The sequence below is a fragment of the Elephas maximus genome, chromosome 14 (assembly GCF_024166365.1).
Source record: "Elephas maximus indicus isolate mEleMax1 chromosome 14, mEleMax1 primary haplotype, whole genome shotgun sequence".
Lineage (NCBI taxonomy): Eukaryota > Metazoa > Chordata > Mammalia > Proboscidea > Elephantidae > Elephas > Elephas maximus.
Window position 1 is genome coordinate 59,912,096 of NC_064832.1, and position 16,024 is coordinate 59,928,119.

General features: G+C 34.7%; 1 pseudogene; it reads right to left on the reverse strand.

Annotated features, from left to right (window-relative positions):
- Positions 1-539: 539 nt before the first annotated feature.
- On the reverse strand, positions 540-3,066 carry LOC126058084 (RNA polymerase II elongation factor ELL2-like; annotated as a pseudogene).
- Positions 3,067-16,024: the final 12,958 nt, after the last annotated feature.

Consider the following 16,024-nt stretch of genomic DNA (forward strand, 5'->3'; position numbering starts at 1 on the left):
TCCTTGGAGTTTAGACTGGAATTATTTAGCTTGACAATTTTCCCTTCTCTTTTTACTCTTTCATGTTCATAGACATCTCTAGGGACTAAGTACTTTTTCTGCCTTTGAAGGTTTATTGGGAAGCTGCTGCACTACTAACAGTATGTGCTGGCATAAGGCAGGGGCCTTTATGACTCTTTGAAACCAAAGAAATGGATGTGTGCCTCAAATTACTGTTTTTACAGGGTATTATATGAAGTGTCTTAATTTTTGGTAGGAAAAATAGAGATTTTGAAAAAAATTTTTTTTTCACATATGTACCAATAGAAATAGACCCCAGTGGGGACTCTGGAGTATAATTAGTTGCACGTCATATGTACCACTAAACACTTAAGGTAGGTTTGTGGGAGAGGGCAAAGAAAATTAGCCATACTATCTACCAAAAATTCAGACACACTCATTCAATATGCTTTCTTTAATAAAAACACATGGTATTAACAAAAAATTTCAAAGCAGAAAATAATTTGTTCACAAAAAGGTTAAAGTCTTCTTCCTTTTCCTCATAGTCTAAAATCATGTTTCCCTGTGGTTTTAGATTTCTTCTTGGGAGTTATGTGAAGAATTGAATGGTTTCCTTGTAAAGGCTTTGGATATTTTAGCAAAACTGAATCAGGGGGTAAGGTTTCCCTGGAATTCCTAAAGGTCAATTTGTCTTGATGGTCTTCACAGATGATCCATTTGGGTTAAAACTGTCCACAGGTAGGTCATGAGTCCCCTGACATTTTTGAGTGCAAAGGGAACTGTAGTTACAATTTACAATCTTAGGAAAATTTAAGCAGGCAAATGGGTTGAAGGCAGGTGGCAGTGGGATGAGGATGGAGCAGCTTCAGGGGGCAGAGAGAGTCCTATAACTAATTATTCACTGGTGGAATTCAATGGATCATTTAATTTTAGCTGTACTCCATCTGTCAGGGGAGATATTTTAGCTTTTTTATTCATTAGAGAATCAATGAAATCTTGATCCAAAAGTCATTTTTGAGGAGAAGACAGTGAAGCTCTACTTGAACATATGGAGACTCCTGAATGGCTGCTGCCAGCATGATTCTGAGACAGATTTAGTGTTCTAAAGAGTAGAAATTCCAATGACTATCTCTGTATTTCATTGTATCTAGGCCAGTTCATGTGAATCTCTTTAAAAACATAATCCTTTAGGGTACATGAGCCATCTTTAGGATTCAGATAAGCCACTTACTTTAGAATTGCTCTGCAGGAGTTCTTGAATTTTTGACTGGTGCCATCTTTCTGCAATTGGACAAGCAGCTCCGTCTTCTTTTGGGCCATGAGGGCCTACCTATAAGTGAACACTTCTCTCCCTATCTGGCTGCTGAGGAACACTGCTCTCCACGTGTGTCTTTCAAATTGTATTAACAGGTTCATGGAGGTAACATTTTCCTGTCAGGTACTACATTTGGAATAGCTTGCTTGTGGTGCTTTTTGAATCTGCACCCTTTTCCCCTTCACCCCTTGGAAAATGAATTGAAATTTGAAAACAAATTAATTAAATTCCTGTGGGCACTGGTCAGTCTCCAGTGCCAGGACAACTGTCTCTATGCGCTTCATATGCATGATGGTAATGTTGTCCTGCCCTATACAGCCAGAGCACTGCTCCTCTTGAAGACCCACCTAAAAGTGCCCACCACTTTTCCCACCCTTGCTGGTGTGGTTTAAATACCATCACCAACACCTTCCCTCCCACCCTAAAAAAGAATAAAAAACTTCAAGATATTTTTCTTCTGGCGGACACAAGTATTAAAAGAGGCATATATGTTTATAGATCACAATTATTTTAACAAACATATCTTTCTAGAAATAAATTAAATCTTGTTAAATTAATATCTATTTGCATTTATTTAGATGAGAGTGAGTGCATTATCCAGAATAGTTCTATGCGGGATGGGACGATAGAGAATTAAGCAGTTCTAAAGGATTTTACATCAGGCAAGCCAAAGAGTAGAAACTGGAAAATTGTACATAAAAACAACTTTGGTGAGAGGTATCTCCTTGTGACATATGCTCCACTTGAACCATTGAGCAGAAATTTCCTTAAGCACTACTCTACAGCAAGTTCTTTATCTTTAAATGGTTAATTGAATATAGTTTTGTGAATACGTGTAGCATATTCCTAGAACTCTAACACACTCTTTGCTGATCATACTTTGTTCCTACTGCTGGGTTTAATTCTTCTGCTCTGATTTAACTTCTACATAAGGTAATATTCCACTCTTGGAGTACTTCAAAGGTTAAATTCACTTTCGCTTTCATTTCATTCACTTAGAATGGGATACATTTAAATTGCATGAGGACATTTCTTACTTACACTGCTAGTATCCAGCATTAAACAACTATTAAACAGTGGCATTTTTCTTGCAACAATTGGCACCTATTGCACTCTTAGTTCTAGCATTGACGGAGTAGTTTAAAACTTGAAGTAAATTATCTCTCATTTTTGTATTTTGTTTTTTTGAAAATCTTTAGATAATCTTCAGTTATGACATTTATTTTCATTTGCAATGACTGTATTAACTTGAATAAGTGCTAATCTGTTATAACAAACCAAAAAAAAACACACCAAACCAGTTGCTGTGAAGCCAATTCCAACTCATAGCAATGCTATAGGATAGAGAACTGCCCCATAGAGTTTCCAAGGAGCTCCTGGTGGATTCAAACTGCCAATCTTTTGGTTAGCAGCCATAGCTCTTAACCATTACACCACCAGGGTTTCCGTTATAACAAACAGGCCATGAATACAATGGTTTGCACAAGTCAAAATATATTTCTCTTTTATTTCATAATCTAGAGCAGAGGGCAGCAAATATTTTCTGTAAAGGGCCATACGATCTCTGTTATAAACACCCAACTCTGCTGTTGTAGCACAAAAGTAGCAGCAGGTGAAAAATAAATGAACAAGCATGGCTGTATTCCAATTAAACTTTAATTACAAAAACAAGCAATAGACTGTACTGCAAACCCAGGGTTTAGCATGATGACTCCTGATCTGGAGGTAAACTGGCAGAATATTTCAGCCATGCTCAACACAAGGCTTTTGTGATTTCTCCAGAAGTTGGCATTCCTCAGAAAATCATCAAATACCTATCTGTAGTTGGGAACAGAGAAAGAGAGAATCTAGGGCAATAGTGTACTAAATATGTAATGAAATAAGGCTTGGGGATGTAGACTGTAGCTGGGTACTCCTGAGCATGCTGAAAGCCCAGGAATTACTAACAGAAAGAATTAGAGAATTGATAATAGGGAACCTTTATCAATTTTTGGCACATCCCATGTCACTTTAAATTTTAACACTGTTATGGTTTGAATCGCATGCCCCCAAATTATGTGTTTTATATCCTAATTCCTATACCTGTGATTGGAAACCCTGGTGGCATAGTGGTTAAGAGCTAGGCTGCTAACCAAAAAAGGTCAGCAGTTCAAATTCACCAGACACTCCTTGGAAACTGTGTGGGTCACTTCTACTCTGTCTTATAGGGCCTCTGAGTCGGAATCGACTTGATGGCAACAGGTTTCTTTGCTTGTTTTTGTGGTTATACCTGTGATTATAATCCCATTTGAGAATGGATTTTCCATTATGTTAAACCAAAAACCAAACCTGAGTCAATTGTGACTTAGAGAGACCCTATAGAACAGAGTAGAACTGCCCCATAGAGTTTCCAAGGAGTGCCTGGTGAATTCAAACTGCTGACCTTTTGGTTAGCAGCTGTAGCTCTTAGCCATTATGCCACCAACGTTGCCTCCGTTATGCTATTGAGACAGTATTAGTGTAGGGTGTGTTTTAAATCAATCTCTTTTGAGATATAAAAGAGATTTAAAAAGCAAGTGGGCAAGCAAAGAAGGGAGAAGAGAGATGCCGAGCCACATGAAGATTGCCCAGGAGCAAAAGCTCAGAAGAGACAGGAATCTTTCTCCAGAGTTGACAGAAAGAGAAAGCCTTCCCCTAGAGCCAGCACACTAAATTTGGACTTCTAGCCTCCTAAACTGTGAGAAAATGAATTTCTGTTTGTTAAAGCCATGCATCTGTGGTATTTCTGGAGGTCTGAGATAGCCCACAAAGCATAGTCATCTCACTTGCATATGAATATTGCTGCTTGAAATTCAGCTTTTATAACCTAATAAGTTGTTTGTGCTTCTTGTCCAACTCAATATTCAAAAATAAAAAAAAGAATAGGAATATTTCAATAAATGCTGTCATTCATAAACTGGAAAAATCAGAAACATTATAGTTGAGGCAATCACAGCAGTTTTAAAATGCTGTTGGTCAGAAATGTTTGCTACTACCTGAAATGGCATAAATATACTTTAAAAATTTATAGGGTCTGAAACAAGAGTACAAAAAGAGGGCCGTATCCAATATATCTAATTATTTAAAAGTTATATGTAGTGGTAACTATTAAATAACATAGGTGTTATGATCCTAACTTGAAAAGTATACCTTTCTGGTAACAACAACAGCGAAATTTGCATATCTATGACTTTTGTAATATTGAAAGTCAGTTAAATATAAAAACAGTGAAATGCAAGTATCATCACACACGTTTAGATGTTCTGCTAACAGACCATCAATGTTTGGGTTGAGCAATCAAATCTCATAAATTGTCATCTGTCGACAGTATACTTTATTAGACAAGTACTCTTGAATCATTTCAGTTTGTAGTTTTCGATTTCATCAGTTTGGAGAAAAGGACCTCTGCTGAGTTAACAGCAACTGTAATTATTAATAAAATTCTTAGAGCAATTTTTAGATTTCCAAAGGCACCATGATTTTTCCATATTTTGTTTATATTTTTCTCATAATTCAGAACATTTTACAGAAACATTTTGACTCTATCGTACAAAGTATATTAGTTCTATCATGATTTTTTTAACCATTTCTTAAATGAACATCCACAGTCATGTGATATTTCCTATACCCATATATTTTTTTTTGAAAAATTTCCCTGCTGGGAAATATTAAAAAAAAAAAGAATATGGTAGTATATTGCTTAATTTATTCAATACTATTCAATCAACACTACAACTTGAACTATAATGGTCTTTGAAATAACCTTTATAGAAATTAATTTGCAATTTATATGAATATGAATCATTTCATATACACCTTTTCATTTCCTTGTTATAAATCCTCTATATTTGATTGAGCTTTTCCATTTGTTGTATATTTTACATACATTTCTTTTGATTTAGATAAAACATTATTTTTTTTTAATTTTTAAGTAATATTTTAAGGTGGAATAGCCAAATACAGATATATTTTTGAAAAACAAGTCAGTCCTGTTGAGTTCAGGCTCTCCCAGCTTTCACTGTGTATTTATATATACAGAACCCTGGTGGTTAAAACAATTGCTAACCAAAAGGTCAGTGGTTCAAAATCACCAGTGGCTTTGCAGGTGAAAGAAGTGGAAGTCTGCTTCCATAGAGGTTTACAGCCTTGGAAACCCTATGGGGTCACTATGAGTCAGAATCAACTTGATGGCAATGGGTTTCGTTTGGAGATATATATATATATATATATATATATATATATACAAGGGATATTTTTAAGCTACTAAATAGAGTCAAATAAAAATGAGCATACTTTAAAAAAAAAAAAAAAAAAGACTGCTGATTTCTTTTTCAAGAACAGAATGGTACGGTTGCATAGTGAAGCCCTGGCCATAGGCAATATGAGCAAAATATAAAAAACATTACTTTCAGGAGAGCTTATCTGTGGCTTCACAACCAAAGTCATGTATGTTTGGGAAATAATGTTTCCAAATTCTATTTCAGATTTCTTTAGAGAGGAATGTTACAGTTTTAAATTTTAAGAGATAAATAATAGTGTAATGTTACTCAATGTACTCAAAATAGTCTAATGGTACTCAAAATAAAGATCATTTTATATACAACATAGTCAAAAACTTTAAAAACTGTCACCACAATAATTTTTGCATATTCACAAACATTTTCCTCAACTTGTTGAACACTAATAATGTCACAGTTGCATCAATACCTGTGAAAACTGTAAACTCTCTATAGCTGACTAGAATTTTCTAGTTACTTAAATGGATATTATTATATACAAGATGATAATAGCCAAATTATCCATGTGTGGTTACCAACCTTAAATATGGAGATAGATTGGAAGGTATATTATGATTTTTAAAGTGAAACATAACCTCTTTGAATAGAGTATGATTATTTTCCTGCTTATATGATTATACATTTTTTATATAATATACATTTCTAATTCTTTATCCTTTAGTAGAAAAAAAAAATCTGAGAAGAAATGGCTATCATGTGCACAAAGATATCTGGTAGATACTCAAAGAACCTGATTAACCTTATAGAATTTTCACTGAAATCCCCTAAAACTCTATTTTAAAATTGTTCCTTTGGCTTAATTTTCTTTAGCAAAAACCATCTATCTATCATCTATCTACCTATCCATCTATCTACTTATCCGTCTATCTATCTACCTATCCATCTATCTATCTACCTATCCGTCTATCCATCCATCCATCCGTCCGCCCGCCTGCCTGCCCACCAGCCCGTCCGTCTGTCCGTCAGTCTATCAATCATCCGTCTGTCTGTCTATCATCTAATCTGTCATCCATCTGTCATCTATCATCTATCCATCTATCTATCATCTATCTATCTGTCATCTATATATCATCTGTCTATCTATCTATCTAATCTATCATCATCTATTATCTATTGATCCAGTGATCTATGGATCTATCATTCATCTAGCTATCTATGTATCTATCATCTAACTGTTTACATTGATTTGTTTTCCCCCTCACCAACTTTCTTCCTTGTCTCAGGCCTGAATCTGTAAACTAGGAGAAAATAAGTTCTATTTATAGCCTTTTCCCTCCTTAATGACAGGCAGGTTATTTGAACTTTGTGTTTCTTTATGATACCCTGTATTCTCTTAGTGCTCACTTTTGCTACATTAACACAAAGCACATCTTTTCTAATATGTGCCTTTTTTGTATACATAATAACTTTTGGAAGAATGTTCTTTCTTTTTTCTCTTCTGTTGATTGAAAAATTTTAATAGGGCCACAAATTATTTTTTATGCCATCTTGTTTTTGTTTTTTTTTTTTCTTGATTTTAGGATGTTGGGGATTTATTGATGTCAGGACAGCTAAGGGCACATGAAATGACCTCAGCCAAATTCCCACTTTATTGTTAGCTGCTGGATTTTTCTTCTTACAGCCCAAGGAAGAATTGGGTTGATGTGGCCTGTCTCTTCAATCATGTCAATTTCCTAGCCACTATTCATCTATTGTGGCTTTACTTGACTAATTTGAGATGGCTTTTTTCCTGTAATCAACCTGATTCCTCTACATAAAATAGAGTAAATATTCTGCATGTATTGCAGATTTCTTTGGCCTTTGGTGATGCATTAAAATCTATCATCCTTGGTATACACTAATTATGGTGGTCTTCATTGTTTTGCATACAATACAGCACTTTCTATGAGGAAATTACACAAAGTATCTATAATGAATCACATCATATTTTTCCCTGTCCTTGTCCTTGCTAAATTTGGAAATTTGCATGCATGAATTGCTGCTGAAAATAGATGATGTAGGATAATAAGAAAAGTCTTAAAATTTTGTCAGAAAATCATCAAGACTTTTTTTTATTTCCAAAATTGTTTATCAGTTAACGCTTCACATCAGCAGTGTATCAGATCTCCAGTTGCTCCACATTCTTCTTAACATTCCAAATTGTCAGTAGATGTGAAATAGCATCTCTTTAAGCTTTTCTATATTTTTATTACTTTTTTAATTATATCATGGTAAAATATAGAAAACAAAATATTTGCCATTTTAACCATTTTTATGTGTACAATTCACTGACATTTATTACACTCACCATGTTGTCCAACTATAGCCACTACCCATTTCCAAATTTTTTTCACTAACCTTAACAGAATTTCAGTGCCATTTAAATAATATTCTATTCTCCCCTACCACCTACCCCTGGTAACAAGTAATAAACTTTTGTCTCCATGCATGTGCTTTGTCTAGATATTTCATACAAATAAGATCATATAATATTTGTTCTTTTATGTTTGACTTATTTTACTTAGCATAATACTTTCCAGGCTCATCCATGTTGTAGCATGTATCAGTATTTTATTTCCCTTTATGGCTAATTTATATTCGATTGTGAGTTTGGGATGTGGTTATTGGGGAGTGTCTTTTCCTTTCTATCTGAAGGACTCCCTTTAGCATTTCTTGTAGAGCAGGTCTAGTTGTGAATTCCCTCAGCTTTTAGTTTTCTGGGAATGTCTTAATTTCACCCTCATTCTTGAAAGACAGTTTTGTCAGATATAGGATTTTTAGTCGACAAAGTTTTCAGTCATTTTAATATTATCATTCTATTGCTGTCTGGTCTCAAAGATTTCTGGGGGGAAAACAGTGGTTAATCTTATTGAGGATCTCCTGTATATGACAATTTGCTTCTCTCTTGCTGCTTTCAGGATTCTTTCGTTATCTTAAGTTTTTATGAGTTGGATCACAATGATTCTCAAAGTGAATCTCCGTTTATCCTACGTGGAGTTTGCTGATCTTCTTGAATATTTAGATGCATGCCCTTCATCAAATTTCATAAGTTTTCTGTCATTATTTCTTCAAATATTCTTTCTGTCCTTCTCTATCTCTAATCTCCTTCTGGGGTCTTCATTATACTTATGCTGGTTTACATGATGTCCCACAATTCCTTTAGGTTTTACTCAGTTTTATTCATCCCCCTCCCTGTTTTTTCTTTTCTTTTTGCTCTTCAGGCTCAAAAATTTTGATTACCATACCCTTTAGTTCATTTTTTCTTTATTCTCTGTGCTCAGATATGCTGTTGCCTACCTTCGATGAATTTTTTTATTCCAGTTGTTGCTTCATCTCAGCTCCATTAATTCTGTTTGGTTCTTTCTCATAGTGGTTATGTCTTTATTAAGGATCCCTGGTGGTACAATAGTTAAGTTCTCAGCTTCTAACTGAAAGATTGGCAGTTTGAACTCAACAGAGGCTCCATGTAAGGAAGACCTGTTAATCTTCTCCCATAAAAATTACAGCCTAGAAGATCCTGAGTAAGTTCTACTCTGTTCCATAATGTCACTATGAGTTGAAAGCAGGTCCACCGCACCTAACAACATCCCTTTAAATATATTCTCATTTTATTTATGTTTTCTTTTTAATTTCATTTTGTTTTTTGTCCGTGTGTTTCTTTAATTCTTAGAGCATGATTAATTCTTTTGTTTTAAATCCTTCTAGTCTGTTCATTATTTGGACTTCCATAGAAATGATTTCTCCCCCTTCATCTTGTTCTTTTGAATGAATATCATTTCAGCTTTTTTGTATGCCTTGCGTATTTTTGTTGAAGCTGATATATTAGAATATTATAATGTGTTATCTCTGAGCATACATGTGGATTTCTCAATTCCCCTGTATACACGATACTTTCAAAAGTGTTAATTTACACAAGAGATCTCAGGAGGTCACAGTCTTCAGTTTTTGTTTTTCAATTCGTCCCTCACCCTTTGTGAGTTCCAATTCAGGCCAAAATGAGACATCCGTCTTTCAGATAGCTCCTAGAGGGACCAGACACACTGGACCCTCTGCCAGCAAAGCCTGTCCTGCTCACTCCAGAGCCAGAGGTTGGGTCTCCTCTCTGAAAGCACAAACAATGGTCTACCTCCACTGCTGCCACCATCATGCCACGGTGCTGGGAGGAGAGGGGCAGAAAGAGTAGGGGAAAAAAAAAGTTTTCCTATTGTTTAAACCTCATTTTTTAAAACATTTCAGCCTGCACTTTCTGTTGCAATCCTCTGCTTACTATTCAGAGTTATTACAGAGTTGAGATTATAGATTTCTAGGTATTTTTCTTGGTGCTCAGATGGGAGGGTCGGAATCTTAGACATTCTCTCTTTTTTTTTAAGTTGTACTTTAGATGAATGTTTACAGAACAAACTATCTTATCATTAAACGGTAGGTACACATATTGTTTTATGACATTGGTTAACAATCTCATGGCATGTCAACTCTCTCCTTTCTTTATCTTGGGTTTCCTTTTACTAGCTTTTCTGTCCCCTTCTGCCTTCTAGCCCTGGCTCCTGGGCTGGTGGGCCCCTTTAGTCTAGTTTTATTTTATGGTACTGTCTAATCTTTGGATGAAGGGTAAACCTCAGGAGTGACTTCAGTACTGAGCTAAAATGGTGTCTGGGAGCCATACTCTTGGGGTTTCTCCAGTCTCTGTCAGGCCAGTAATTCTGGTCTTTTTTTATGAGTTACAATATTGTTCTACACTTTTCTCTAGCTCTGCCTGGAACCCTCTATTGTGATCCCTGTCAGAGCAGTCAGTGGTGGTGGCAGCTATGCACCATCTAGTTGTACTGGACTCAGTCTGGTGGAGGCCACGGTAGTTGTGGTTCATTAGTTCTTTGGACTAATCTTTCCCTTGTATCTTTAGTTTTCTTCATTCTCTCTTGCTCCTGAATGGTGAGACCAGTGGATTATCTCAGATGGCTGCTCACGGGCTTTTAAGACCCCAGATGCTGATCACCAAAATAGAATGTAGAATATTTTCTTTATAAATTATGTTATTCCAATTGAGCTAGATATTCCCCGAGACCATGGTCCCCACAGCCCTCAGCCAGCAATTTGGTTCCTCAGGGAGTTTGGATGTGTCTCTGGAGCTTTCAAGAGCTTGCCTAGTACAAGTTGTGCTAGCTTCTCCAGTATTGTGTACTGTCTTACCCTTCATCACAGTTACCACTTATCTATTGTCTATTTAGTATTTTTCCATCCCCACCTCCTCCCTCCCTCATAACTATCAAAGTTTGTTTCTTTTTTGTGTATAAACCTTTTCATGAGTTTTTTACAGTAGTGGTCTCACACAATACTTTTCCTTTCGTGACTGACTTATTTCACTCAGCATAATGCCCTCCAGATTCATCCATGTTATGAGATGCTTCAACGATTCATCATTGTTCTTTATTGTTGCATAATACTCCATTTTGTGTATGTATCATAGTTTTTTCATCCATTCATCTGTTGATGGGGATCTAGATTGTTTCCATTGTTTTGCTTTTGTGAACCATGCTGAAATGAACATGGGTTTGCATATGTTAGACATTCTCTTGCTCCCATTCTCCTAGAACTTTGCTTCATGAATTTTTGGGTTCTCATTTTAGTTACTGTCAGCCCAGTCTCTAAACTAGGAAGGTAGTAGGAAATTCTAAGGGAATCTGTACTCATTATAGTTTCTGACCTGTCTTGTTAATATATATGTTGTTTTTTGCAGAGGGTGGATCATATAGAGTTCATATATATATATATATATATGTATGTTTTAAGTCTATCTTCTCATACTATAGTTATAGGATATTCTTTACAGGACTTTTTATTTATTTTATTGAAATTGTTAATTATTTTTATTACTGAAAATTTTTATCTTTGGATGCTTTCAGAGGTTTCTGTTAAATTGAATGTTTACACTATTTTAGTGTTATACTTTGGATAGAGACAGAGTGAAGCTAGCTACTGTTATTGAACATAGAGGATAGAATACCAACTTAAGGCTTTAGCTTGAAAACCAAGCCTAATGTAATTAACATATATAGTAATGTGTATAATTGTTGTATTGAATGATGGGATATTTTATGAACAGCATTTTAGAGTCAGATATTTACTACCTAGATAAATTGGGTAGGTTTCTTTGATTTTTCTAAAGCTCAGTTCCTTCATCTGAAAAATGGAAAAGTTATATAGTCAAATCAAAGGTGTTTGATAATTAGATTAATCAATGTAAAATGTTTAGTATAATAATCAGTAAGGAGTTCTTAACAAACATGGGTTATTAGTATCATTATTTTTAAAATAATATCATAAATTTTGATTTATTCATGTAATTAAGTATAAGTATTATTATTATTTTGCTGCAACCAAATATAGCATTTATTAGTACAGCTTGTTGAAGATAAAAGGTGAGCAGAATGATACAAAAAGATTTCCTGGAAAAACTTCATTTCCATTCTACAAATCTATAACTAGTAACCTCAGATAGCCAAAATTTTACCACCTGGAAGCTTTGACTCTTCCCTAAGTTTTTAGGAGATCTACAGTGTAGATCAGTAAATTGTTGGGGCTGTTTTAATTGGACCCTTTAACCAATTATCATCAACTCAGCTGCAGGTCTATACCTCAGTTACTATAAAACAAATAAAAACTGAAGGAAACAATGAAGTCTCTGATTTTCATTTTATTCTCCTTTATTAGGTGGAAGTCGGCAGTGGAGAATATATTCCCAATAACCCCTTGTATATCAGACATAATCCTAAATTGTTTCAGTCATTAATAAGAGGTGGTATTTTTTAATGAAATCTTAGATATTAGCTTTTTTTCTTTTTTTTGTCAATTTCAATATCATGGCACTGGGGATAAAAAAAAAATGTAATTACATGCCCTAATATATAAAATAGCTTAAATAAATGGTTTTAATACAGCTTCCCCAAGATTAGTCCAAAGGACTACTGGACCACAACACCACAGCTTCCACCAGACTGAGTCCTGCACAACGAAGTGGTGCCCGGCTACCACCCCTGACTGCTCTGATAGGGATCAGAGCTGGGGAAAAATATAAGACAAAATTCTAACTCACAAAAAACAAACAAACGAAAGAAAACAGATTTACTGGTCTGACAGAGACTGCAGAAACCCTGAGAGTATGGACTCCAGTCACCCTTTAAAAAAAAAAAAAAAAATTTTAGCTCAGTAATAAAGTCACACCTGAGATTCACCCTTCAGCTAAAGATTAGACAGGCCCATAAAACAAAAGGAGAATAAATTGGTACACTAGCCCAAGGGCAAGGACTAGAAGGCAGGAGGGGACAGGGAAGTTGGTAATAGGGAACCCAAGGTAGAGAAGGGAGAGCGTTGACATGTCTTGGGGTTGGTGACCAATGTCATAAAACAATATTGGACTAATTGTTTAATGAGACGATAGTTTCTTCTGTAAACCTTCATCTAAAGTACAATAACAGAAAAAGAAAAATAGCTTCCCCATTTCCCACAAACCATTTTTACCAAATTTATATTATCAATTTGCATTTTCTGGCACAGAGTGACTGATAATAGATGTTTGATGAATGAATGGCACATAAATAAATAAAGGGATATTCAAAACTGTTTTATTTGCTTGTTTTAGCAAATTAACTCCATCAGAATTGCCTATTTTATCACAAAATCGGAAATCAAAGTTTTATTTGTTAGGTGGTAAGTAACCAGTAGAGTAAAAAAAAAGGAAGAAAAAGAAAAAAAGAGCATGATTTATATGTTAGTCTAAATTAGTTTCACCAGAGTGTTTGTTTATTTTAATGTGAACGAGCAGCATATAATAAAATTTGTTAGGTAGAAAGGTAACTTTGGGATTTGGAACCCACTAATTCTACTGTGGAGCTCTACTAGGGGGCCCTGGTGGCTCAGTGGTTAAGAAATGGCTGCTAACCTAAAGCTTGACAGTTCGAATCCACCAGCTGCTCTTTGGAAACCTTTGGGCCAGTTCTACTCTCTCCTATAGGGTCGCTATGAGTTGGAATCGACTCAATGGCAATGATTAGGTTAGAGTTTTACTAGGGGAGAAAAGATATCAGAGGAATACAGTTTTAGCAAGAGTGGGGTTTTTATTAAGTGGTTCAAACTCACTCGGCAGCACTGCAGAAGACAAGAGCTGGGGATCTGCTTTTGTAAAGATTGCATAAGGTCAACAAAACCTTACGAAACAGTTCTACTCTGAAACAGAGAGGGTCACCATGAATTCAAACCAATTCCACAGCATAAGACAACAACAGTGTGAACAAGCTAAAAGATGGGAAAAGAATGCACTAGAAAAAAATGGCGAAGAAAAAAAATAAATGGGAGCCATTCACTTAGAGTTCAGTTACAAATTATTTTTATGATTCTTAAATTTTAGTGAAAAATGAGATGAGAGTGAGCTAAACTGCTAAGGGCTATAAGGTGGGAAAAGTTACTCATACATGCTTGCTGGATTATATAGGTCCAAATAAAGTGTTTCAGTGGGGAAAATCATTTTCTGTAGGCTTATACATAAAGAATAAAGAAAAAATCAGTTTGCTAAGGCTGTAAAAACAAACCATTTCACACTGATGCCTAGAATGCTCATACATATACTTGATTTTTATCTTTCACTGTATTGAAACTTTCTTTCCAGTGTGTCCTTACCTTAAAAACTACTTTATATTCTTGTCCATGGCATTCATTAACTTCTGATATAGGACGTACTTTATTTATTACACTTAATATCTATTATCTGTCTACTACTGCTAAAATTTAATCTCCAGGAAGCAAGATGTTTTGCTTTTTTTCACAAATATATATGGAGTTCTGAGTGCCCGGCACATAGAAGGCATTTTAAATAATATATAAATAAATGGCCTTCAATTTTTTTTTTTAAGTTTTTGAATTTATTAAATAGAAACTATATAAAACTTCTACTGAGAAGTGGAATTATATTCAAAAACATTTATAAAATTGAATTTATTAAATAGAAACAGTATATAAAACTTCTACTGAGAAGTAGAATTATATTCAAAAACATTTTTTTATGTACACTGCTAGGCACTTTGAGTTATTTTTCAAATATGAGTGTTTTTTCTTCTTTCATATTCTAGTAATTCTATTAAAATGTTAATGCTTTTATTATTCAGCACGCATTTTAATTCTAGGTCTCAGCTGAAGGGAATAGTCTATGCTGGTTAGTCAGTTAGAGTTTGGAGTAGGCACTCACAAACTTATTGAACAAATGATTAGCTAAACTATGGAAAGTAATATATTAAGTAAAACACACGAAGTTTAATGAGCCTAGAAGGAAATGAGGTGGGAAACACAATTACTAAAGATAATCAACTTACAGCAAATGTAGAAGCTTGTGCACATACTTCGTTATCACAACATAAAGTTTTATTTTGAAGAAAGGAGCCTCATAAACTATTTCCAATATGTTTAAAAGTAATCCCTATCCTTAAAAACAAATACAGATAAGGTTGTCAAACACACAAAAAACAAATTCTCTAGTGACACGAGGTTGAGAGAAGACATACAATTACTTGCCCAATGAACTACATGATCTCTTGGTATTCCTCCCTCTTAAAAACTTTAAAGACAGTGTCCAGATTCTCAATACTAGGAGAGGAAAGGCTGAGGATCATGTGAGAACTCATGGTGGGTCGAGAAATTCTTCCTAAGAAAAAGTTAGCTGAACTGGTAAATTTTAAAAAGTAGCATATAGTAATCTACTTAGAATATTGGGGATAGTCTCATCAGATTTTATCAATTTGCCATTTCTGGCACAAAGTAGCTGCTAATACATGTTTGATGAATGAAGGAGTGCACGAATTAACAAAAGGATATTTAAAAAAAAACTATTTTACTTGCTTCTTTCAGCAAATTGATTTCGTTAGAATTGCATATTTATACCATTTCTTAGCAAAATTATTGAAAGTATAAAAGTATAGATAATACATTAACCATATGCTTTATTTTTGATATTTCATTCTCAGCAGGGATATATTTAAATTTATATTTTGAACATTGTTTTTTGAAATTGTTTTCCTATTCTCAGTTGTCATCTTCAATATTATGCTTTATATTTCAAGTTAATATATAGCTCATCAGTTCATGTAAAAGTTTTACTAACAATAGTGTTATTAGGTAGGATATTGGTAAAAAAAAAACTAGGTAATACTATATATTACATTGTATACTCTTTTTTTAAAATAATTTTTATTGTGCTTTAAGTGAAAGTTTACAAATCAAGTCAGTCTCTCACACAAAAACCCACATACACCTTGCTACACACTCCCAAATACTCTCCCCCTAATGAGGCAGCCTGCTCTCTCCCTCCACTCTTTTCAAGTCCTCTTCGTCAGCTTTTAACCCCCTCCACCCTCTCATCTCCCCTCCAGGC